Source organism: Pleurodeles waltl, chromosome 4_1 (assembly GCF_031143425.1).
Source record: "Pleurodeles waltl isolate 20211129_DDA chromosome 4_1, aPleWal1.hap1.20221129, whole genome shotgun sequence".
NCBI lineage: Eukaryota > Metazoa > Chordata > Amphibia > Caudata > Salamandridae > Pleurodeles > Pleurodeles waltl.
In genome coordinates, this window is record NC_090442.1 from 272646703 (window position 1) to 272672919 (window position 26217).

The following is a 26217-nucleotide window of genomic DNA, read 5'->3' on the forward strand; positions in this document are numbered from 1 at the left end:
CACATGCCCCTATCCGGAGAATGACACTGGCTAGGCGTCATGACGCACTCAAATGGTTCTCTGAAGATTTATAAGCAGCTAAATCTAAACTCTGCCGCGTAGAACATAAATGGCGAAATAACTACAACCAACAATAAGGAAGCATACTCACTACATCGGAAAGAATATAAAAATATAACCAGGCCAGATAAATCCACCTTTTTCTCTAACAAAATCTTAAATTCTGTGAATAAATGGAAATATTCAACAAATGTTCTGAATTATCATAATCCTGCCAGGGTGACCACCCCTATCCTACTCACTTAGAATTTATATGACACTCGACTTCTTCTTTAACGAGAAGATTAAGATGATAAAAGATTGCATACCTGCCAGCTCTACCCCAAGGTGATACATACCAAAGACAGAAACTTCAACATTATCTGGATTTCCAGCCCTCTACTAGGATTGCCTCATGGACCTGCTGTCGAAAGTCAAGTCAGGATCCCCTAATGATATCTGGCCTTCACAGGTTTTAAAAACTGTATTTTCACATATCCCTGACTTGGTCATTTCCCTCCTCAACCTGTCCCCTAGTTAAGGCACTGTTCCTGGCACTTTCAAGGAGGCTACAGTGGTCCCGCTCCAAAAGAAAGTCGGTGAGGACACATTCACTTGAAAAATGATTGGCCATTTCATTGCTAAAATAGTTAGCAAAGGTGTTGAAGCACATGTTACCAGACATCTCTGGCCCCTTTTGCAGAAATCTAACTTTCTTTAACCCATTCAGGCAGGATTGCTTCACCCCATTACACTGAAGCAGTCATCTTCTCACTTGTGGATGACATGCATGAAGAAGCTGATAGGGGCACTACCCGAGCACTGGTCCTTCTTGACCAGTCTGTGGCCTTCGACACGGTCAACCATGAGCTCTTGGTTGGTTGTGTCGGGCTGCAGGCCAACAGGACACAGCACTTGCATACTTTATTATCTTTTTTAAAGGATGGCTTGCAATCAGCCCAACTATTTCCCTTTAATTCACCTCAGGGATCATTCCTGTCTCCCCCATCTTCTTCTACCCATATATTCGTCCCCTAGTCCATTCCTTAAAGAAAATGAATGTCAGAACTTATAACTATGTGGACAGTATTCAATTATGCTTTACTATTGATAATTTATCAGATCTAAGGCAGCCTTCCAAAACACTATGGCCCTCATTATGAACATGGCGGTCCGGACCGCCATGCCGGTGGTGGCGGAAATGACCACCACCGGCATGGCGGTCCAGACCGCCATATAATGGACATGGCAAGACCGCCACAGGCAGAACTCCGCCACTGCCATGCTACCGCCACCAGGCAGCCTGGCGATGGGGGAGTTCCTTTTCCGACAGGGTAGAGCTGCAAGCAGCGTTGCCGGTCGGATAATGAACCTTTTTTTCTTCAGCCTTTTCCCTGGTGGTTTAGGCCGCCAGGGAAAGGCTGGCAGAATGGGTGCCCCGGGGCCCTCCTGGGGGCCCCTGCATTGCCCATGCGCTTGGCATGGGCAGTGCAGGGACCCCCGTGCACACGCCGTCGCGCATGTCACTGCCCGATTTACAAGCAGTGATATGCGCGACAGGTGCTGCTGCACCCGCCGCACTGCTACATTTCCGACGCCAATGTACAGGCCCAGCGGAATGCTGTTTATTGGGCCGGCGGGGTCTTCAACGTGCTGGCAGTCGTTGTTTCGACCGCCTGCACCAAACTCGGTGGGATTTCCCGCTGAGTTCGTAATGAGGGCCAATGTTGTTCATCCAAGACTGGATGAATAGCAACCACCTAAACCTAAGGGCCTGATTTAGATATTGGTGGGCGAGTTACTCCGCCACAACAGTGATGCATAGCCTGTCTGCCAAAATCTAAATCCCATTATATCCTAGGAATTTAGATTTCGGCGGATAGGATATCCGTCACTGTTGTGACAGAGCAGCTCATCAGCCAATATCTAAATGAGGCCCTAAATTCTGACAAGACAGAAATGGTCATAACCCAAAATAAGCACTATCTGTGGAATTCCTCTTTCTGGCCCCCCATGATCGGATCTCTCTCCCTCCACCCCCTCAGCCCAAGAATTCTGTAAACAGTCTTGGAGTCCTCATCAACAAGAATCTGTCTGCGAGACCCTACTTAGGAGCAGTAAGATCCTCCTGTTTTATTCAGCTGTGCAAAATCAAAACCACTGGCAAATTCCTAACCTTCAATGCCCTGATTCAGTTCATCATCATCTAAAGGATAGACTATTCAAACTCTCTTGACCTTGGCCTTTGAAAAGGCCTCAACCGAAGACTGCAATTGGCACAAAACCAGGCTGCCAGATGAATCTTTTAACAACCCAGACACTGCCACATTACCCCCTGATGAGAAAGCTACAATGGCTAAAGGAAGAACAACGAACTGTCCTGAAGACTGGCTGTATTAGTTTTTAAATCTCTCTACAGCAGAAGCCCAGTTTTAATATCATGCAGAATCAAAAAATATACCCCGACCATAGCTTAAGGTCCACCCACATGACTCTTCTTAAAATCCCTACATTCACAAAGAAGAGACGGGGGAATCCAGATTTTCTGTTCTTGCTCCCTGCACCTGGCATTCCTTCCCTCTTGAGATCAGATCCACCCCCAGCTAAATGAGATTCAGGCAACCCCTGAAGACTTGGTTCTTCAGACAAGACTATGATTAACTGCAGTGTGTTTGCTTCTTTTACCCAGCGCAAAGAAACCAATCTGGTGCATGTGTGCTATATAAAAATCAGTAATATTAGATAACAATCAATCAATCAATCAAAGAGATTTATATAGCGCGCTACTCACCCGTTAGGGTCTCAAGGCGCTGGAGGGGGAGGAAGAAGGGGGGGAGGGAGATCACTGTTCGAAAAGCCAGGTTTTAAGGTTTGTTTTTAAGAGTAGGAGGTCCTGGGTCTTGCGGAGGTGGGTGGGGAGGGAGTTCCAGGCTTTGGGGGCCAGATAGGAGAAGGATCTGCCCCCCGTGGTGGTGTATTTGATGCAGGGGACTATGGCGGGGAGAGGTCGGTGGAGCGGAGGTGGCGTGTGGGAGTGTGGAAGGTCACTCTCTCGTTGAGGTAGCTTGGGCCGGTGTTGTGGAGGGATTTGTGCGCGTGGATGAGGATCTTAAAGGTGATCCTTTTGTCTATGGGGAGCCAGTGGAGGGTTTTGAGGTGTGGTGAGATGTGTTCATGTTGGGGCAGGTCGAGGATGAGTCGTGCTGCTGAGTTCTGGATTCGTTGTAGTTTGCGTTTGAGTTTTTGTGTGGTGCCGGCGTAGAGGGCGTTGCCGTAGTCAAGCCTGCTGCTGATGAGTGCGTGGGTGACTGTTTTTCTGGTCTCTGTGGGGATCCATTTGAATGTCTTCTTCAGTGTGCGGAGTGTGTTAAAACATGAGGAGGTGAGGGCATTGATTTGTTGGGTCATGAAGAGGGAGGGGTCCATGATGATGCCGAGGTTGCGTGCGTGGTTTGCGGGGGTGGGTGGGGGCCTAATGTGGTGGGCCACCAAGAGGGGTCCCAAGTGTTTTTGTGAGGACAAAAAAATATTATTTCGGTTTTGTTGGAGTTGAGTTTCAGGTGGTTGGCTGTCATCCAGGCAGCGGTGTCAAGGAGTGCAGCGTGTAGGTTGGTTTTGGCGGTGGTGGGGCTGCGGGTGAGGGGAAAAATGAGTTGTGTGTCATCAACGTATGAGAGGATGGTGGTGCCGTGGGGTTTGAGGATGTTGGCTAGTGGGGCCATGTAGATGTTAAAGAGTGTGGGGCTGAGGGAGGAGCCTTGTGGGACTCCGCATGTGATTTTGGTGGCGGAGGATTGGAAGGGTGGGAGACGGACTTTTTGGGTTCTGTCGGTAAGGAAGGAGGTGAGCCAGTCCAGGGCTAGGTGGCGGATCCCGGTGTCGTGGAGTCGTGTAAGGAGTGTGTGGTGGCAGACAGTGTCAAAGGCTGCGGAGAGGTCAAGGAGTATGAGTGCTATGGTCTCGCCCATGTCGACTATGGATCTGATTTCGTCGGTGCAAGCGATGAGAGCAGTTTCCGTGCTGTGGTTCTTGCGGAACCCAGATTGGGAGGGGCCAAGTGTGTGATTTGTCTCGAGGAAGTGGGATAGGCGGGAGTTGACTAGTTTTTCCGTGACCTTGGCTGGGAAAGGGAGGAGGGAGATGGGGCGGTAGTTGGAGAGGTCGTCTGGGTCGGCTTTGTTTTTTTTTAGGAGCGCGGTAACTTCCGCGTGTTTCCAGAGGTCAGGGAAGGTGGCAGTTGCGAATGAGCTGTTGATTATGGCTCGGAGTTTAGGGGCTATGATGGGACTGGCCTTGTTGTATATTCGGTGGGGGCATGGGTCGTAGGGGGAGCCAGAGTGAATGGAGTTCATTGTCTTTTCAGTTTATTCGTCTGTGGTGGGGGCCCAGGTGGTGAGTAGGTTGGGGGGGGTGTGGTGGGTTTGTGTTGGGTGGGTGGGGGTTGTGTGTGAGGGTGTGTGTGGTATGAAGCTGTTGTGTATGTCCTGGATTTTGCAGTGGAAATAATTTGAGAGGGAGTTGCAGAGGGTTTGTGTGTGGGGGGGTCTTGGGTGCTGGCTTTGGGTTTGGAGAGCTCTTTGATGATGGTAAAGAGTTCTTTGCTGCTTTGGGAGTTGGTGTCAATGACAAATATGCTGGAAGATATATATGATCCAACAGGAATATTGTTACCACTTTTGATAGAAATTTCTACCTGCAGATTCCTCACTTTCCAATTACCACAAGGGCCACCACACAGCCCTTGTACAGTACCCATTGTTCTGTGACAGAACTGCCAGACAGCAATGTTGTTCAAAGGATTGCAGTGAAGACCAAGTGACTACACAGTAAATATCAGCCACATGGAAACCCATGGTAAGCGCAGTACAAGTTGATGTGGTCCTCAGAGTGTTCACCAATGCTAATCAGAGGGGAAGACGAGGAAGAATTTTGAGTTCCACCAAGTCTGATAACCAAATTCTATTCCAATTAAGGATACTGAGAATCAGCTTTATTCAGTCCTCTCAGACTTTCCGAAAAACCCTCAGGAGCACTGGAATTTCAGTGAAGGCATAAAGCAGCTGCAGCCAGTTAAAACAAAAGGCGCTGCCCATGTGATCATGCGGCTGGGGGTGCAGAGTGCAGAACCGATAACATTTCCAGTTTAGAACCACAGCACAGAGAAATAGAAGTGTACTTTCTGCAAAAGAAATATTCAGTTCTACATTCAAAATCGTCCCTTAAATCCCACTGACAGCACTTGTCTTGTTTTCTTTAATATCCACTTGGAACCTAATCACACTACCATGTGACGCTTTAATATCCATGAGATTAGAGTCTGCTCTCCAGGTTTTCATTTTTCAGTGCTCATACACTTGGATGCATGGAAGCACAGGATTCACAGCAAGAAGGATTATGGTCAGCCAGAGACACCACATGCAGACATCATGAGGATCTAACAAGAATTACAGTAATGATTTATCCTGGAAGTGATGTAAGCGTAATGTGCTATGATGTGACACGCATGTTCGCTTTTGGGGTACGCCTCTACACTGTAGGTTGTGAAAAGTACCTTTAAAAATATGCATAATAAAATATTTATTTTTTTAAATGAGGATCTAGCAAGAACATCTTCTTTCAAACTCTTTCACACAGTTCAAATACAGAGAACGTAGTAAATTATCTTTGAACTAATCTGCTACAGATTAGACATATGGGAATTTGGTAAACAACAAATAAAAGCTCCAGACTTACTTTGGTAATACAAGGAAAAACAGGAATTCATGCCAGCATATCAGGTAGAGTGGATTCAGACACAGGGCTCTGTTGCCACATCCTGATCAGGCAAAGCTGCAACTTGAATCAGGTTGCACTACGTGTAGCCACTGGTGGACTACATCTGAGGAAACATTTTCCGGATCCAATCTGGCACGTGGGATAGTGATATGGCGAGAAAGAAATATTGATAAGGTCGGCATGGTGTTAAGGTTGCCAAAATAGCAGTATAACTGGTGGCCCCCACAATAACTGCTTTCTTATCCCTTACCTTCTCCAGAATAACCATCCTTCTACTTTCTATTCCCGAAGAACAAAGAAGTGGAGCCAAAAGCATTGTACGTTTTTGGCTTTAGCCACAACTAAGAATCTGGAGTAGGGTTTTCGTTTAAGGTATGATTTTTTTTCTCTAGCCACTGGCTCATAGGCCTGACTGAAAAGGGCATAAAAAAGGTACCAAAGCCAGAGTATGTTAGGCCTGGCTTCCTGTTTCGTCTGAGAGCTTTTACAATTACAGGCATGTACACTATTTAAAATAAGTAACTTTGATGGAGATGCTGTAAGGAAGTCAAGAGAGCTGAACTCTGAACATAAAGATTTGAAAATAATGCATGTGCACACAAGCAGAGAATAAGCCCCTGTAGGTAACAGGAAGTCCTAAGAATTAAAAAAGTCTGTGCATATTGAAGATATCTAAGATCATTTATATTGTTTATGTATTTGTTAGCGCGTCAGTCCTTAATAAGTAAACTTATAAGGGAACGCGTATAGGTCTATGAACCTTTTGATTCATTTAAGGTGTTCTTGACATAGTTTCAGTACAGAATCAATAATCAACACACAATAATCAATAACCATTAGTCAAATCAATAATCAATGGAGTCAGTAAATTTCACACACCAGAAGAGTGATGTAACAATAAATCAATTTGTAGCAAGTTTGTGTGAAATGTCTGTGAAGTGCAGTTATGCGGGATGAAGTGATACAAGATCAATTGAATGTACAGTGTAGGTTTAAGAAGATGCAAGAAAGTTTGTGGGTAGAAAAAATCCATCATTACAGGATGCTAATGAAATAGCAAAGGTAGTGGAAGAGTGAGATCAGTGCATGAAAGAAAGGGAAAAAACGGACAGTAGCGTAAGTGTAACATAAATTGAACAAGAAAATATAGGAGTAATTAACACTGCTGAAGGATACTCTAAGCTGACCAAGAAAGGGGGATTTGAAAAAATAAAATATGGGCCACAGTGTAAGTACTTTTAAACAGGCTGAGAGTCAAAAGCAATTTGCGAGGATGTGTCCCAGAGGTGGGAGCAGTTTACATAATGTGGACTTCAAAAACTGCTTTGCTATTGGAAACGAGTGTAGGCAGTATGGTAAAAAGGGGTACTTCGCCCGTATGTGCAAGGTGAACAATAAATACAAAATAGCAGCAGTGCAAGACTGCAAGGATAGTATTTATGTGGAAGAAGATAGGATTTTATCTGTATCAGAAAGTCAGAAGGACAAAGGTAGGCAGTGTAGGCATAAGGCTACACTCACTATTAGGGGTGCAGAAGTCTAGTTGATGGTAGACTCAGGATCTCTATATACTATAATTCCTAAAGCAAAGTTCGTGCAACATTGGCCAAAAGTGTGATAGCTCCAAAAGACGTTAATTCCGGAGGATTCCAGGGAGAAAAAATAGATATTATAGGATACATGTTTACTAACATTGAATTTCATGAAAGATGCGCTAGAGGAAAAGTCTATGTGACTGAAAGTGGACCACCGATGTTAGGATGGGAACACCAGTATGATCTCCATTTGATTCGTAATCCTAGGTCACCAAATAAGATTATGGTGGTTGATGAAGAACAGTGGAGGAGATTGTGAATTCTTAAATGACATAGGTGAACTAGGTGACATAGGTGAACTAAAGAACTATGCTCATAAAATACTATTCTAACCAGATGCCATACCATTTTAAAATGAGGTGTGTAACATACCCATCACTGCAAGACAGGAAGTGAAATGGATGCTAGAGGAGCTGGTGAAGGAGGGAATTATTGAACCAATTGAAACATCTAGTTGGTTAGCGCCAGTTGTGTCTACAAGCAAATCTGATGGTAGTTTTAGGTTCTGTGTGGAATAGCACACAGTAAATCAAAATACTGTGGTGGATAACTACCCCCTTCCCAACATCAATGAGTTAGTATTGTTGTTAAAAGGGGGTATGATTTTTTTCCAAATTGGATCTGACGAATGTATACCATCAGATTAAGCTTCATCATGATTCCAAACACCTCACTCCATTCATCACGATACAGGGGATATTCCACTTTAACAGGATGCTGTTTGGTCTATCGTTGGCGGCTGATGTTTTTCAAAGGATAATGGGACAAATCTTAAGAGGAATAGATAGTGTGGTCTACTTTCAAGATCATATACTGGTCTTTGGGCAAATAATTGAAAGTCACAACATGGTACTCAAACGAGTGTTGGACAGAATTGCAGAGGGAGGACTGACATCTAAAAAAAGAAAAGTGTACGTTTTGTGTGAAGGAGGTGGAATACTTGGGATACACACTGTCAGCTTCAGGGGTTAGACCAAAAAGGGACTTGGTGGAAGTTATAAAAAAAGCATCTGTTCCAACATACAAAGACCACTTGAGGTGCTTTCTTGGGCTCATTGAATACTATGCAACATTTGTAAGACATTTTGCAGAAAAAAACTAAGCATATCAAAAAATTGTTAAGAAAAGGCTGTACATTTGATTGGGCAGAAGAAGAACAAAAATATTTTGAAAACATAAAGAGCAATATTTGTTCGGCAAAAGTATTAACCCCATTTAATACTAGACTCTTGTCAATACTGACGGTTGAGGCTAGTGCTGGGGGACTAGGCACTGTATTGTCACAAATGCACAAAGATGGAGAAAGAACAGTAGCGTCAGCTTCCTGGTCTTTAACTGACACTGAGCGGAATTATTCAGCCATAGAGAGGGCAGCAGAATATTTCAGGTTGTACTTATGGGGATATTCTATGATCCTATGTACAGATCACAAACCATTAATAAGGATTCTGTCACCAGGAGGAGCAGGAAAGGGGTATGCGAGGCTAGCCCGGTCGGCAGTTCGCCTACAAGAATTTCAGTACAAAATAGAATATATACCTGGCTGGAGAAATTCTCAGGCAGATGGGTTGTCTAGATTGCCATTGCCTTGGCGAGATGTAGACCAAGGAGAAGATGAAACTTTTGATAAAGAAGGGGCTGTGGCAAGTGTCTATGACACAGTAGAATGTAGCCAAGGACCCATAGAGAAAGAAAGATGGTATGAAAGCATTATGACAAGTAGTAAACATGATCATGAAAGGGAGTATACGTGAGAGAGCTGTGTCACCAGCTGTAAGGCCATATGTTATGACAGGTTGTCAGTGTGCAATGGTAAGCTTATTTCCAGGGGTGAGAGATCTGTTGCCCCAGATTTTAACTTTTCCACATGACGCATTAGGGCCATTTGGGGCAAACACATACAAAGAATAGATTACAAAAAACATTTCAATGGCCAGGTATGGATCAGAATGTGGCTGAGAGGGTGGTGCAATGTGTGGATTATATGGATAGAGAGAAAAGGTTGTAATTGGGTGTACAATCTGTCATGGGCGTGATAAAAGATCCAGGATTGCCATTGCATACAACCTGCTTAGACTTCATTGGACCAACGAATGGAGTGACCAGAGAATTTAAATTTACTAGTCATGGTAGATGTATTTTCTAAATGGCTTGTAGTAAACTTTATGAGGGAGATCACAACAAGGAATACCATTAAGGTGTTGGAAGAAGTATTCAAGGAGGAAGGCTTTCCGGTAAAATTAATCATGGATAATGGTACTCAATTAACATCAGAAGAAATGACAACGTATTTGAGTTTTTGAGGGATTAGACATGCTAGGACAGCATTACACAACCCTCAAGTCAATGGAATGGTTGAGAGGGCAAAAGGTGTGCTACAAATGGCTGTGGAAAAAAGAAGTGATGTGAGAAAAATGGTATGTGATTTTGTTTGGGTATATCGCACCGTGAAGTGCGGGATTACAAAATAAATTCCATCTAATGTGATGAGGGGACACTAAGCAAATACAAAAATGTCACCAGCTTGGATGAAAATGCTACTAAAACAAAACCAAAATAGAGAGGAAGGTGAGTGTAAATCCAATGGAAAATATGCTTTGAAGATTAAGGTGGGTGTTTTGGTAAAAGTGAAACCTCGACACATTAAAGGAGGTCTAACCAATTTTCATGGTTCATTTAGAGTAAAGGATGTGCATGGGTTTGGAAAATGGAAAACTATGGAATTTAAGAGGAGCATGTTTATATGATAAAGGGAATGGTGGAAGATGGACAATGAGGAAGGTTGCAGTGGTTTTATGATGATAGACAATGTGATATTCTAGGAAGAAGAACTCATAACCCAAGAGAGAGAGTAGAAAGTGGTGAAGGAGTTGTAGGGAAGACAGGATTTCCAGGAACAGAGTACAGCCTAAGTACCTAAAAGATTATATCTGCAAATCATAATGATGTAGTATCCTTGACATGAAGAAATCATATTATTCCTGTAAAGGGAGGGAGATGTGTTGTATTTGCATATTACCTTGCTGTATATTAAATTGATCTGCACCTTTAAAACAAAGAATGTTAGAGTGGTTGGGTTCTAGGGTTCTCATGTACTATGTCTGCATTGGTTTCTCTTTGGAGGCAGTTTTATGCTGGCTGGAGAGGACACCAACTGCAGCCATCTGTGTTCAAATAAAGTACCTTCTTCAACTACAACAAGACTTGTGGAATAGAATCAGTAGAAGGCTCTTGTTTATTTCCATTTGCTTACTGCAGTAAGCCAGATCTGCCAGCCACTGGGACCGTGTGAGGGTTTGGCATCTACCCTGAGACCTGTGGCCAGAAGCAATGCCAGTGCTGCAAACTTTCTACCACCTTCCTCTACGTCCCACGCCCACCCCAGCAGTACCACCTGTGATGTTTTGTCAAGCGAGGTGTCTAAAATTTGCTTATTTGTGTTTGTCAAATCTCCCCAGAACCTTTGTATGCCTCTGTATTCCCATGCCAGGTGGAAAAACCAATCCCCAGGCATCCCACATCGTTTGCAGCGGTTTTAGCCCCCATTTGTGTGCAACGCTAAGGTGTGATACACCCTGTGAGGGAATCGATATTGTATTAATCAAATGCGGCTGTTGGCTAACTCTTCCCCTATCAAGGAGGAGCTGTACTCCTATACCCTGTATATCGTGAATGCCTCCATGACCTATGTCCCAATGGAACTGGGTCTCTTGCAGCTGGACAGTTTGGGAGGGTAAGTGCTGTCTGTAGGCTAGTGTCCTGGAATAAACCCTAATCATGCTGTGCTGGAATTAGTTAGTGGGAGACAACAGCCCGAAGGATCGTGCTTTGGCTTGACTGTCCTTAAATTGCTCGAGAGGGGAATCAGCCTTCTCCCCAAAGAATCTGGATCCATTAACGGGTATTTTTTTTTAAAATTCTGCTGTTTATTGGAATTTTACATTACAAATCAAATTAATGCATAACACAGTATCTATGTACATGCACATGTATATTATGACCTCAGGTCAGCCGTTCCCAATCTGGGTGCCACGGCACTCCGGTGCACCATCAAAACTAACCAGGGGCGCCACAAACAGATGCACACCAAGTACACTGTTTGGGAGATACTGCCATATACAACATTCTTCTATGTGTTCCTTGTCTGTGCATATCTTAGCTCTGGACATTACATTACACTTGTAGTTGTACCATAACATTTGGGGAGCAGTGTATCATGCAACAGCTCAACAGTGTTCATTTTCTTGGATAACTTTCCGAATACATTCCAGTACTGTGCTCAGTTTGAGTTCTAGTTGGATTGTTCATTTTCACTTCCACACGTTTGCCCTATCGCACCCTTCTTCCTAGCTTTCCCCCAGGGCCATGAAGCTTCTTTTTTGCACCTCCCTTAGATCGGCTTGCATTTGGCCTGGGCATGCAGTACTTTGTTTATCCTGAGAGTTTCTCCATACTAAGCTTTGTCTCCAGTTCCACACCCATGACCAGTATTTTGGCATTTTCCTTCCTTGGCCTACTTCCGCAAGCCTGGATACTTTAACGTGAATAATTCTGCGAAGATGTTCTCATCCACGTACAGCCTCCTCCCATTGAACCCACACCTGTGGCCTAAGTCACATAACAGTTAGGATGAGGGGCAAGGTGTGTGCCCCTCTTCTTCTTCTTCTCCTTCTTATGAGCCCGAGGTCTGCCAACCTTTATCTGCAATGTTCCTTCTCCCAACAGGAATCATCTGTGATCGGTCGTATGTACATTTTTAAAGCACGGCACAGTGGCAATGGCTTGTAGCTCTGTAAGTATGCTGGCATCTTTTTTCATTCCCAACCATGCCACTCATACTTGTTATATTGTTTGTTATTGGATGTCATCTGGACAAGTCTGCCTATTTGTCTTACTTTATTTATAGCACATTATAGCTATAATGATTTTTAATACCCTGAAGTAAGTGCTTGAAAGAACTAAAAACATGGCCACCCTGTGCTTGCCCAGCAGTTGCATCATGGTGGTGAGTCCTTGACATAACCCAGTAATGCCACAGGCGGGATGCAAGTGTGTGCATGCCTAGTTATTACATGGACTATCGAGTACACCTTTTCCCAACCCAAGAGGTCGTGACCTCGTACAGGGCCATGCCAGATGTATGAAGGAGGACTGAGGCGTTGCACATCGAAGGCAGCGAAGGTCAGCAGTGAGACCCATACGGAAAAACTATGCTAGGGTACGAAAGAGTCAGTGAAGGAATTTAAAATGAATTAGGCACATCTCCACTGTGTCTAAGGGCCTGATTTAGATCTCGGCGGAGAGGAATACCCCTTTCACCATTTTACAATCCCATAATATCCTATGGAGACCGTAATATGGCAGATGGGATAACCGTGACATTTGTAATGGAGTATTCCCTCTGCTGAGATCTAAATCAGGCCCTATGTCTGCTCTTGGGGCCTTGAAAGGTGCGCAAAATGTGGTGGAAATGGGCTTTGGAGCTGCATGGTCCTTTTCTATGGCAACATGAAGTTGAAACGGTGTAGGGCAGTAGTTTCCAACTTTTGACTTCTGTTGACCCCCACTTTATCAATACTTGAACCCAAAGACCCCCACTGAATCATTATTGGAATCTGGGGACCCCTCACTGAGTCATTACTGAAAGCTGGGGACCCAATCTGTTAATATTATTTAATTTTCTAAGCAGTCGCGGACCCCCTGAAGATGCTTCGCGGACTCCCAAGGGTCCCCGGACCACAGGTTGGGAACCACTGGTGTAGGGTGTATCCAATATTGTAGATAGAGGGCCTGAGCGCACAAGGCGTATAATAGAATATCTGGTACCCCACATCCCCGCGGTTTAGCGGGAGTGTAAGAAGTTCCCACTTCACTCGTGGCTGTTTGCAGGGCTATATTAGAGTTATTATGGCAGACCATATGTGTTAGAAGAATGTGGGGGTCAGAGGAATGGGATTGTTGAGGAACAGGTAGAGAAATTTGAGTATGACCACCATCTTAGCTGTGGCTATTCAGCCTGCAAGGGATAGAGGGAGTTTAGTCCACAATGGCAGTCTATCTTCTAGCCAGTCAATAGTGCAGCCATAGTTCGCTCATCAAGTTTCGCTGCGGTCTCGGTTGAGCCAGATGCCTAAATAACACACTGGGTCTGTTGCCCAGGTGAATATCTGATATTTCACCAAAGTGTATCACCTCGTATGTGATGTGGCCCAAGTTTTCTTGTGGATTGCAGACATACAAGGAGATGTAATCTGCGTACATCAAAACCACCAGCTCCCTAGAGGTAAAGCCAACACCACGGTGTGCGTGGTGTTGTCTGAGGCATGCTGCCAGGGGACCCATGGTGATTACAAACCGAAGTGGTGACAGGGGACATCCCTGCCTTGTACCTCACGTAACTTGAAAAGGGTTGGATTGCATGCTGTTCACCCTAACCCGAGCAGTGGGGAGGGTGTAGAGAAGCTGTACTTGTCGGAGGAAGTGCAGGCTGTTGCCAATATGCAAAAGCAGCAGGAACAGGTAAGGCTATTCCAGTGTGTCGAACCCCTCTGTGGCATCCAGGAGGGTAGCGACAGCCTTGATCTGTGGGTCAGGATGATGCATGCAGGCAAAAATGGTGCAAAGATTGTGGGACGTTGAGTGTCCAGCGATAAAACCAGATTGATTGGGTCGGACTATTTTAGCAAGTATTTGGCAAGTATCTTTGCAAAGATTTTATAGTCAATGTTTATCAGCGAAAGGGGCATATAGGAGTCGCACAGAGAAGCCGGCTGATCTGGTTTAAGCAGTGCAACAATGACTGCCTTTCTGAGTGATGGGGGGATTGCACCAGTCTCAAGGGATTCCTCGTACATAGCCGATAGATGTGGTGCCAGCAGGGGGGCAAATTCTTTATAAAAAGTGGTGGTGAGGATGTCTAGTACCGGTGCCTTTTCGCCAGGCAAGCTCTGAATTATTTAGATTATCTCCTCAGTTGTAATGAGGTAGTCACGATGAGCCCTATCTGGGCATATCAGTTGAATAGTGTTTAGGTGCTCAGACAAGTTTAGCACTTCAGGGGCCATGGCAGTGGAGTATAAATTGGAGTAGAAAGAAGACATCAGAATTAGCAGCTCCACAGGGGTGGGCAGCCAATTGGAATGTGCATCTAATAGTTCTGCGACTAAGATGATGCTTGTGGTGCGTGGAGCAATCCTGTAGGTGTCTTACCCAGGGGGGTCACACTCCCCTTTGCATCTGGCCTATGCATCTCGCTGCAGGTAAGAGACTTCTCTGCTAGCCTCCTCCGTGAACTCCGAGATCTTATCTCAGATGGTAGCCAGTGTTGATGTGTCCCCGGAGCAGAAGTATTCCTCGTTTAGCACACAGATGTCACTCTCTTGGCATGATAATCTCCCACCTATGGACCTCAGCACCCCACTTGTTTCACTATGCAAGCACTCTGTATGGCCATTTAACGGCTTCCCAGAGTGTTAAGTGTGACTGTACAGAACCTATGTTGCATTCAAATTAGTCAGCTATCTCCTTACAGATGTCTTCACCAAATGCTACGTCACAAGGTGCCACCGGCGGCAATTGCCAGGAGAATGCTCGAGGATTGTTTGGGGGTGTTGGACAGTTTTAATTTCACAGGTACATGGTCTGAAAGAGTGTAGGGTAGGTGCGACACTCCCACAGTAAATTTTTGGACATCACAAGAGACAACTAATAGTCACTTCTAGACCAGCAGTTATAGTGTGTTCTGAAGCATGTGCCCTCATGAGTAGTAGTGTGTGTATATGTCTCCATATGTCTTGCAAGCATTTATCGTAGCTGGTGTCTGTGCTACTCTTGGGTGGGGCCACTGGGATGCTCCTGATTAGCCCAGCCCATCATCCAAGGTCACCCTGATGTCGACCCCCCCCCCCATATGACCTCCCTGGGACCCAGCCCGACGATCAGCCTCCATTTCTCAGAAAATAAGTTAGGATCGTCCAAGTTTGGACTGTAAACGGCTGCCAGAATCAGGGTCTGCCCACGTAGAGCACCTGTCACAATCACATAATGGCCATCCGAGTCAGTCATTTATGTGCCCCAGCTACCATGGGAGCTTTCAGCGCATTAATATAACAACCCTTCTGGCATAATTAAAGTAGAGCGATACGTTTGACTTGCTACACCAGCAGGCATGCAGCCTAGAAGCAGCAACTCCTGAAGGAAGCATATGTCTATTTTGTGTCTGTTGAGATAGGCATAGGTTAGGTGGGCTTTTCTAAGGTCATTCAGCCCATGGATGTTCAAGAGACAACAATAGCAACATGGTGAACATTCCCATCCCTCCCCCTCCCGTGAACCTGGTTGAACCTGGTTGAGAATAGAGCAACCCTCCCCAACCCAGCCATACCACATTCAAGTCAAAAGCACAATTGGGAATCATCCCTAGAGGCAGAAGGAAGTCTGTATGAACACCCCAGTCCAAGGTGACTGGGTGGCCGAAAGGGTTAAACCCTAGGAGGTGGCACACAGCTGAAGGAACAAGACAAGCAGGATGCATAGTGATGGTTGTAGTGAGAGGTAATTATCTGCCCAGAGGCATCTTCTACTACAGTGAACTTAGAGAAACAGTGAGTGTGAAGGAGGGAAATGAGTCTGGGGGGCCCGCAGCCTAGACAAGTGTCAGTCATTGTCGCTCAGGAGATCAGTTTCAGGGGCACACGAAATATCCCCATGTGACCGTTTCCATTTGGAGATGTGCTTGGTGAATTTGAGAGCTGATTTAGCGTCTGTAAAGAAGTCGGGCTTGCCTTTAAAGGATATTCAGTTTGGACAGGTACAGCATGGCATACAGGACTGCAGTTTGTTGTAGCAAATTTTTGGCAGGCAGGAATTCCTAGAAGATGGTCTGTACAGTAAAGGTGAAGTCCAGCTAGAAAGAAAGGACATCTCCCTGGTGCTGGAATAGCTGCAATTCACATGCAAGTTGTAGTATTGTGTCATGGTCAGGTTTGTCCAAGAGACACGCAATGATGGGGCAGGCCGGTGCCCTCGGGGGCCCCTGGCCCCTAGAGAATGAAGGGCACGCTCCACAATGAACACAGGGGACAGGTCCTTCCCAATAATATTAACATATGTTAAAAGAACTTTCACATAATCTTCCACTTTGACTATTGCTGCAGATCCCGGGACGTGCATGATTCTAAGATTGTTGTGTCTGGACAGCAGTTCTAAGTCCTCATTTTTAGCTTTGATTATTTCCAGAATTTTGTCCATCTTGAGGAGATGTTCTTTAGATTCGGCGTGGGCATCGTCTGTATCTGACACACAATTTTCTAAGAGATCCAGCCTATGTTTATGTTTGTCGACATGTTGCTTGATTTGATCTTGGTGGATTGTAAGAATGAACATTTTTCATCAATTGTCTTCAGGCTTGATTTCACTTCGATCAGTAGTTATTTAAGGTCGACATCCTGAAGTTCCTCTCCCTTGTTGTGCTCTGGAGATGTCTCGGGCTGTGAGCTGTGGTCCACCTGACGTACGGGGCCTTTCCTCCCAGAGCTGAGTCTGGACTGTCTGGCCTCATGCTTCCCCTATGGTCGTGGCAAGCCAGTGTGGACATCTCAAAGAGACGCACTGTCGTGCCTGTCAATCGGTGCCGAGGATTGGCCACTCAACCCCGAGAGTCTGTCCACCGGCCCTTCACAGCAGCGGTATGAAGAGGATGCTCTCTGAGCCCAGCCACAACCCAGAGTGCCAGGTTTCCCAGGGGCCATGTGCAGGCTCTACGCCGCCATCTACGTTGGGGGAGGAGGGCCCAGCAGTGGCAAAAAAACACAATTTCACAGCACTCCAGGCATGTCGGGGGTGCTAGGATCATACCCATCCAGCGAGCGAAGGGCACACGATGGAAAGCGATGAGGTCGCTGTGACACTGCAGAATTCCCAGGGCGCTGGCGATCAGGAGAAGTGGCTGTAGGAGGCTGGCCTGGTTTGTAGTGGGTACCTATGGTACTTACACCTTATCCCAGGTCCAGTTATACCTTATTAGTGAAATGTAGGCAGTGTCTAGAAGCCAGGCTCTCTAGAGGTAGCTGTAGCCTGAACAGCCAAGGCTTATCTAGAAGACATGCAAAGTGCATGCAATACCACTATACACAAACAGTACTCACACACAAGAAAGAAAATACTCAGTGTTACAAAAATAAAGGTACTTGATTTTGGTGACACAAATGCCAAAATCCTGTAGAGAATATACTCCCTTAGGAGGTAAGTAAAACACAAATGATATACACTAGTATTCAGAAATAGGCATACAAACAGTTAGAAAACAGTGCAATTAGTGAAAATCACAATAGTTAGAAGAAATGGGCCTAAGAACACAAACCATATACTAAGAAAGTGGAATGCGAGTGTCGGTTTCCCACCTAGGCAAGTAAATCACAGTAACTTTTCTAGAACACACAAGAACACGAGAAAGAAAATAATGCAAGAACCAGAAGAGACTGCAAGATACCAACAGTGATTCCTGGACCTGAAGGCCTGTGAAAGAAGGGGACCAAGTCCAAGAAGCACAGGAGATTCCAGGGGTAACAGAAGCCCCTGCAAACCTGGATTAAGGTGCAAAAGAAGAACCACCAGTGAAGAACAACAGTCAGTACTGCACCCAAGAAGATGGATGCGGCTTCCTGGTTGGTGCAGATGATATCCCATGCTGGATGGAAGATTGCAGTCTGGTTTGCGTTGCTGGATTCTGCCAACAACCCTTGGCCAAAGCCCGCGGATAGTGGAAAATGGCACTGCCTGGGACCGGGAGGGACCTGGTGGACTCTACCCAGGACGGGGAGTCAGAAGGGGCTCTCAGCAATTCAGAGTGCCCACAGAAGACCAGGCAGCATGCACAGGAGTCCCACGGAATGGGGACAAAGAAGATGCAAAAGGAGGCCCACGCAGCACTACAACAAAGGGTCCCACGCCGCCGGATAACCACTCAGGAAGATGTGTGTCACAGGACAGAGTGCTGGGGGCCGGAGCTGCACGGTGCATGAAGAACTTCATGGAAGGATGCCAACAAGCCTTGGCAACTGCAAAACACGCTGTGCATGGGGGTACTGTCTTGCGTGGAGAGGTAAGCTCTTACCTCCACCAAAGTTGGACAGTAGGACGTCAGGACCATTGGGACCACTTCAGTCTACCACTCGTGAAGCAGGATCCACGCAACTTTTCAGGAGAGGGGACCCGCGCTGCCAGTCGTCGATGTAGAGAGGAGCCAGCTGAAGCAGGGGGGTGACTCCTTCACTCCAAAGGAGATTCCTTTGTTCTTCTGGTGCAGGTTGCACAACCGGGAAACAGCTGCAGTTGTTGGCAGGAGCTAAAGATACAATGTTGCAGAAGCCGTCTTTGCTTCTTTCTTGCAGTTTGTACAGTTCCTGGCGGGCCCAGATGCAGTTTCTTGAGTGAAGTAGAGGATGCAGAGGGTTCCTGCTGGATTCTTGCAATTCGAATCTAAAGAACCACCCACACGAAAGGCCCTAAATAGCCCTGAAAGGGGGATTGGTCAGCTAAACAGGTAAGCAGCTATCAGGGGAGGGCTCTGACGTCACCTATTGGCACTGGCCACTCAGATGCTCCCAGAGTTTCCTGCCAAGTTGGAATCCAAGATGGCAAAAAACAGGGATCCTCCGGAGGAGCTCTGAGCACCACTACTGGGGTGGTGATGGACAGGGAAGTAGTCACTCCCCTTTCCTTTGTGCAGTTTTGCACCAGAGCAGGGACTGGGGGTCCCTCAACTGGTGTAGACTGGATTATGCAAGGAGGGCACCAAATGTGCCCTTCAAAGCATTTCCAGTGGCTTGGGGAGGCTACCCATCCCAAGCCTGTAACACCTATTTCCAAAGGGAGAGGGTGTAACACCACTCTCCCAAAGGGAATCCTTTGTTCTTCCTTCCTGGGCTTGAGCTGCTCAAGCAACAGGGGGCAGAAACTTGTCTGAGAGGTGGCAGCTGCTGGGGCTACCTGGAAAACCTCAGAAGGCTGGAATGGCAATACTTGGGGTCCTCTAAGGAGCCCACAGAGTGCATGGAATCATACAACCAATGCTTGCAAAAGCCTTGGGGTATGATTCCAACATGTTTGATATCAAACTTGCCTATGTTTGGAGTTACCATTATGTAGCTGGACCTAGGTAGTGACCTATGTCCAGTACACGCATAAAATGGCGTCCCTGCACTCTCGAAGTCTGGAAGAATGGTCCTGGAGGTCATGGGGCACCTCTGCTAGTGCAGGGGTGCCCTCACACACAGGTACTCTGCATCCTGCCCTCAGGGCTGGAGGGCCTGCTATGGGGGTGACTTATAAGTGACCTGGTGCTGTGTAAATGGCAGTGAAAGGGTGCATGCACCTTTTCACACAGGCTGCAATGGCTGTCCTGTAGAAGCCTTTGCTTGGGCTCCCTATGGGTGGCAAAAGAAATGCTGCAGCCCATAGGGATACCCTGGAACCCCAGTGCCCTAGGTACCATATACTAGGGACTTATAAGGGGGCACCAGTATGCCAATTTTGCGTGAAATACTGGGTTACAGGTATGCAACAATAAAATTTAGAGGAAAGAGATCATAATCACTGGGGTCCTGGTTACTAGGATCCTAGTGAACACAGTCAAGCACACTGACATCAGGCAGAAAATGAAGGTAAGCATGGCAAAAAGAGGGCAATTTCCTACAGTGGCCCAACAGCCAGGAGCCTGCATCAGGGCCCCAGGGGAATGTGCAGTCAATCAACACTCATAAGCGTGCCATAGGGTAATGACAGTCCTCCTATATAGTTTAACACTGCTGGGTCCGGCAGTGGAAGTCAGCGTTGCCTGTTCCAGCGGCTCGCCTGCCCCGATGTAGTGAGTCATCTGATTCAGGGGGGCTTTTTCAGTCTCCAAGAAGTCACCCACAGGCCACCGTGCAGTCCGCATGGCTGCAAGGCAGACCCAGAAACTAGGTGCGCCCTCTCAGTCAGGTGGCAGTGTCTTATCTCACCAGGGCCAGAGCTTTCTCAGACCAGCAGTCTCTCGCACACATTTGAGCACAGGGGTACTCCGCACAATATCCGGAGCAATCAAGGGACTGGCATGCAGCACAGCCCCCCACACACACGGCAGGCCAGGGTCGCAGCAGGTGACAAGAATGAAGTCAGATAGGTAGTTTATGGGTCAGGGGCCAAACGGCAGCAACGGCAGCGCCACTCACCTGCGTCCCTGATGTAGCAGCTGGCACACCACTCCAGCCCTGCAGCTTCACGCAGGGCAGTCCTCATGCCTGACTTGAGGCTGTTTCACACCCTGCACCTGGCTGGGTCGGAATGCCCTTGAATCGTGACAAAAAGTCAGCAGTTGGTGTTGCTGGTAGTGGGCAAGACCCCGCGGCATGATGGTCTCTCAGGGTACGCTGTGTGCAGGATGCATGGTGGATTTAATTTTCGGCCAGCAGAGCCATCCTAAGGAGCGGGCATCTTGTAGTACGGCTAGGCTCCACCTCTGGGGCATTTTCAACTTTGAGTTCCTGGAAGAGCTTGAGCGGGGATGACCATTTCTTATGTTCAGCAACATAGAACTTTGCTTCCCTCTCCCACTGCCTCATCTTAACTATTTGAGGAAATTGAGTGTGCGACAATTCTTGATTTTTACTGCAAGAATCATGACTAATGCATTTCATAAGTAAGATAGCACAAATGGAGGACAATGAATCTGTACAAGAAAGTAAACAGTGTAAACACTAAGTAAAAATAAGAGGTCAATGGACACTACAGAGGATGTGCACCCAGGGAGATGCAAACCCTTGGCAGGGAAAGTGTGTTCATTAATATTTACAAAACAAAGGAATCAGTGAGTAACACCCATGGTCGCACACAAAAAGATGAAATACTGGAAATAATTTGCAAGGCAAGAGGAATTTGGGAGTGCTAAAGACTGCAATATTTTCTTTACAGTTTTTGTGAGCCTGCCAAGCAAAAGAGACATTAATTAAGGGTAATTATTCCAAACCAAAAAGCCATTGATTTATACCTCCTCTGGTTCTCGGAAGCCTAAGTTGAATGTCCTTCATGGGGAAAAGCAGGTGAACCCCATTAGGCACTGATTGCCTTCAAGCAGCAGATGAACCGCACATTTAGTCATGGAAGGTTCTTGGATGGTCTGCTCATGTGATTGTCCAGAATGAGGCAGTGTTACCCCCACACATACCATTTTTTTACAAATGTGTAGCAGTTATGGAGGATGAATAAGTGCTAAGCTTCCAGTGGTTCACCAAGGCTGATCTTGTGACTGACTTCATAATGTTACTCATTGCGTGGGCTCTCTGTGACAGTCATCAGTTGCATGTTTTCTTCCACATCAGGGAACAGCTAGGTAGAGTTGTCCATCACTCTGTCAAGAAAGAGAATGTAGGAACCCAATGAGCCAGTACCGTAGGGAAAAACACAGGATGAGGACTTTTGTTCTGGACAGTGGCCATCCATCCTTAGGGTTTCAGCTATGATTTTATCTTTGATGATGTTTCCACAAGGGCTAACCAGCAGTTCAATGCCAGTTCAACTGTTAAGACAACACCCAATTTGTTCAGAGATTCTGCCATGGCAGCTGAGTTACTGTTGTGGTGTGGGGCCCTAAATGTTTGTTGTTAACACAGCATTTTATTCCAGAAACTACATCTTGCTGTGAAATCTCTCAAGCTTCTCAATCTTGTTTCAACATCAGTATTATGATTAGTTAAGGCCAGCATGTTTTAAAACACACCACAGCATACAGAAAGAATTCTTAAGAGACCAAATATTTTACACTCGCTAAAAATTTGTTATATGTGTAGCATTTTCGTAAAGTTCTCATTATACATAACAAAACTTTTAGTTAAAATTATCTTGTTACAACATACAGATAAAACAAATGGTGCAGATGTTATTGGTGTAATGATCAAATTAAAGACAAGTAAAGCAAAAAGTGAGTTATGTCACAGTTTAAATTCGTAACACAGGGACATTTCCTAATATCACACAACATTTTTCCCCTTAATTCAGTGACTGCCTAAAAGGGATGTTACCAAATTATATACTTCAGAACTTCTAGGATATATTTCTTGTCTAGTGATTTGTCAAGATAAAAGACCACTTTATTATCGCCCAGTGAGGACAACACAGGAAGCAAATTTGAGAAGGTCAATGTTAAGCCTCTTGGAACACTTACTTGAAAAACAAGATGCCAAATGTCAATAGGAAAAAGATGAGTCCTCCAACAATGGCAACCATTCTCGAAGAATGGCATCTTTATGGAGTAGAATGGAAGATACCGCATAGGTCCTAGAGGTTAGTCTCTGACTATCTAGGCAAGAGACTTACAGCGATCAGCGAATCCAGCTCCAAGGCACTCCTTACTGGTATGCTTTGCTGAGGCTCCTGTTTTTTACTGTTTCCTACTGTCTCAAGTCCTCTTGTGACTATCTTTCCATCTGTATCCTACCATCTTCTCAGTTATCCTTCTGATATTCAGTAGCTTGTTCTTTCTGCAGTCTCTGAAGATCTGGATCTTTTAGATTTAAAAGGCCAGATGTATCAAAGGATTTTGCATTCACAAACGGTGCAAATTGCAAAATTCCACAGTTTGCGAATGCAAAATCGCCTTTCACGATGTATGAAAGGCATTTGCAGTGCAATTTTAAGGAATCGCTAAAATAACGATTCCCTGCAACTGCGATGAGATATTGCGAATCGAATACAGCGATTCGCAAATTCCGTAGCGCAATGCAATGCATCAACAAGTCGCAAATTGCGAATATTCGCAGAATGGCTTTTTGCACGTGCAATTCACCACAAATTGAAATCAGGTGGTAAACAAGTGCAACCTATATAAAGAGGCCGAGAATGACTCAGCCTCTTTTCCACAATGGCTGCACTCTACATCATGGCGAGGAGGATGAGGATCCTGGCAGGTTTGAGGAGAGGGCAGAGGAGACAGGAGCGCATTTACAGTGTGCGCATTACCCTTCTTTACCAGACAGAGGAGGAGATATATGGTAAGTACAGGTTAAATTCAGCTATGATACTTGACCTGATAGCTGATCTACAACCCCTACTGCAGTGAAACACACACAGAACCAATAGCATATTCACCCATGTGCAGGTATTATGCTCCCTGCACCTATTAGCCTCCGGGAGCTATCAAGGGGTCATAACAGCAGCTGGAGGTGTCTCACAGAGTGCGCTTTCACGCTTCCTCAATGACATGCTTAGCAAAATTCGTCTGCACACAAGATTCCCCAACACCCTACAGGAATTGCTACAAACCAAATACAATTTCTACCAGATTGCCCAATTCCCACATGTCATTGGCTGCATCGATGGGACACATGTAGCTATCTGTCCACCATCAACCACAGAGTATGTTTATCGGAACAGAAAGAGTACACATTCCATGAACATACAAGTCATAAGCAATTCCTCCAACGTTATAACGGATCTTGCGGCCAGATATGCAGGTAGCACACATGACTCCTACATCTTCAGGCACAGTGGAATACACACAAGACTACTTGCTGGGGAGTCTGGGCAAGAATACCTATTTGGTAATGTAATAGTTGACAATGTCGCCTTGATGTATATGTGATGTCACGGATAACAGTTACTCATTTTACTCTCCTGTTATTCTAGAAGACAGTGCCAAGGCAGTGCGCTCCTTCATACTTACACCCTACCTGAATCCTGCCATGCCAGGCGAAAGGAGGTACAATGCAGCACACAGGACGACACACAGTGTTGTAGAGAGGACCTTCGGCCTGCTCATAAGTCATTTCAGATGCCTGCACAATAGTGGTGGTGCCATGCAATACAGCCACAAAAACACCTGCAAAATTTTGGCTACATGTGCTGTGTTGCACAACATCGCAACAACGAGGGGCATACCAGTGGAATCCACAGAGCCTGACTCCGATGAGGATGACGATCAATTGCCACCCCTTCAGCCAGCAGACAGAAGCAGTGCAGCAGAGGGCAGACAAAAGACGTGCTGAGATCATGCGCAACTATTTTGGATGTAAGTAATGACAACACCATTCATACTTTTATGTATTCCTGTAGGTAACATCTTTATTGCCTTAACTTCAAGTAATATATGTGTGATTAGGACATAGGTAAGCACTATACACAAACAGGTGCTAGTTACAGTGTCACACTATTAGCATCATACTATCACTGCATTGCTACATGATATGCAAGTCCCCTGAACCTCTCAACATTACTTTCTACATCCACGGACTCCACTTGAGTGCTCAATAGTCTCTGTGGCACCTCTGGTTGCGGGTTACAAGACAGTACTGTGTCTGGTACTGTGACGCCTATGATCCATCACAGGGGCTGTGAGACTGCTGAGGCTAGAGAGCTCCTCACTATCCCCACCACCCAGTTTGCTGTTTGTAGCACTCCGTTCTATCTGTATTGTCTCCAAAACATTGGTGATTTGCACCAATCATTGTGCAACATTCCGACTGCAATGTGCCATCTCCACTTGCAGGCCCACAGCACGTCATGACACCAAAACAGTTGTGGTAGTGAGCCGATTGACAGATCTGCAGAACCCATTCAACCTGCCCATCAATTGGTGATGGCGCCTATGGTGGCTGAGATGCTCCTGCTGTATCACAGTGCAGAGTGCCATAATGGCATTTATCATCTCCTTTGCATGTTCTGCTGCTGTTTGCTGTCCCTCATGCAGCTTGCACATGTTTTTATTGAGAGACTCCAACTGCTTGTGCATTGATCCCATGTTTTCATTGAGTGACTCCAACTGCTTGTGTATTGATCCCATGTTGTCATTGTGAGACTCAAACTGCCTGTACATTGCTCCCATGTTATGATCGATTGACACCAAGTGCCTGTGCATTGACCTCATGTGTTTACATTGCATGCGCTGCACTTTCAGAATGGAAGCCGCAAGGCCACCAAACAGTGATGGGCCCTCACCTCCCACTGTGCACTGTCTGCCTTCTTCGCGATGCCTCCTGAGAGGAGTGGGCTGATGCTGGGGCAGGGACTGCTGTCTGTCAGTGCTTCTAGCCTCTAGGGGTGGTGTGGGTACTTCATCCAGCATTTCATCGGAGTCCAGGTTATACTTAGGGAGAGGTAGCACTCTTGCCTTTCATCTAAGTGGTGCTTGTATGAAGGACTCACTGGTGTTTGAGTCGGACTGTGGCTGACTTTTGCTATGCTCCACATTTCGACCTTCAGCTGCGTCAGGGCCCGGAACATCTGTAACAACAATGCGCGGCATGTCATTCTTGGGTACGTACTCACACAGTTGCGTAATAGGATTAAATTTACCCTGGCATAGTATCTCTGAGAGTCTTTTGTGCTGTGCATCTGTTTGGTTTTACACTATCTCGCTATTTATGTGGTAGTTGCACTTTATGGGTGTGGACTACAACTCTCATAATGCACTGTTGTATGGTATGTAAGATGTGGCATGGACTACTTATCACACTGCATAGTGCCATAACTATTTTCTAAGGGCCATTTGTACATGCAAATATGGGGAAACACATCATTACTGCCCTTACCTTTGCTGGTGCTGGGTATGCCTGAGATGTCAATGTCAGTGACACCACTGACAGCTTCAGGAAGCAGTGTGGACTCCACCATGTCTTCCATTGGTGTAGACAGTGTCTGGGTGGGTGGTCCTCCTCCGGGGCTCCTTGCCTCCTTCAGCCTGGTTGCTACCCTCCCTTTGGAACGTGAACGCAAGGCGTACCAGCGCTTGCGTATCTCCGCGACGGATCGCTGCACAACACCCACTGCGCATATTTTG

General features: G+C 45.9%; 1 protein-coding gene across 1 annotated transcript in view; it reads right to left on the reverse strand.

The window, feature by feature from the left end:
• The window catches only part of MPPED1 (metallophosphoesterase domain containing 1), a 716237-nt gene that overhangs the window by 376576 nt on the left and 313444 nt on the right, over nt 1-26217 (reverse strand). The window lies entirely within an intron of this gene.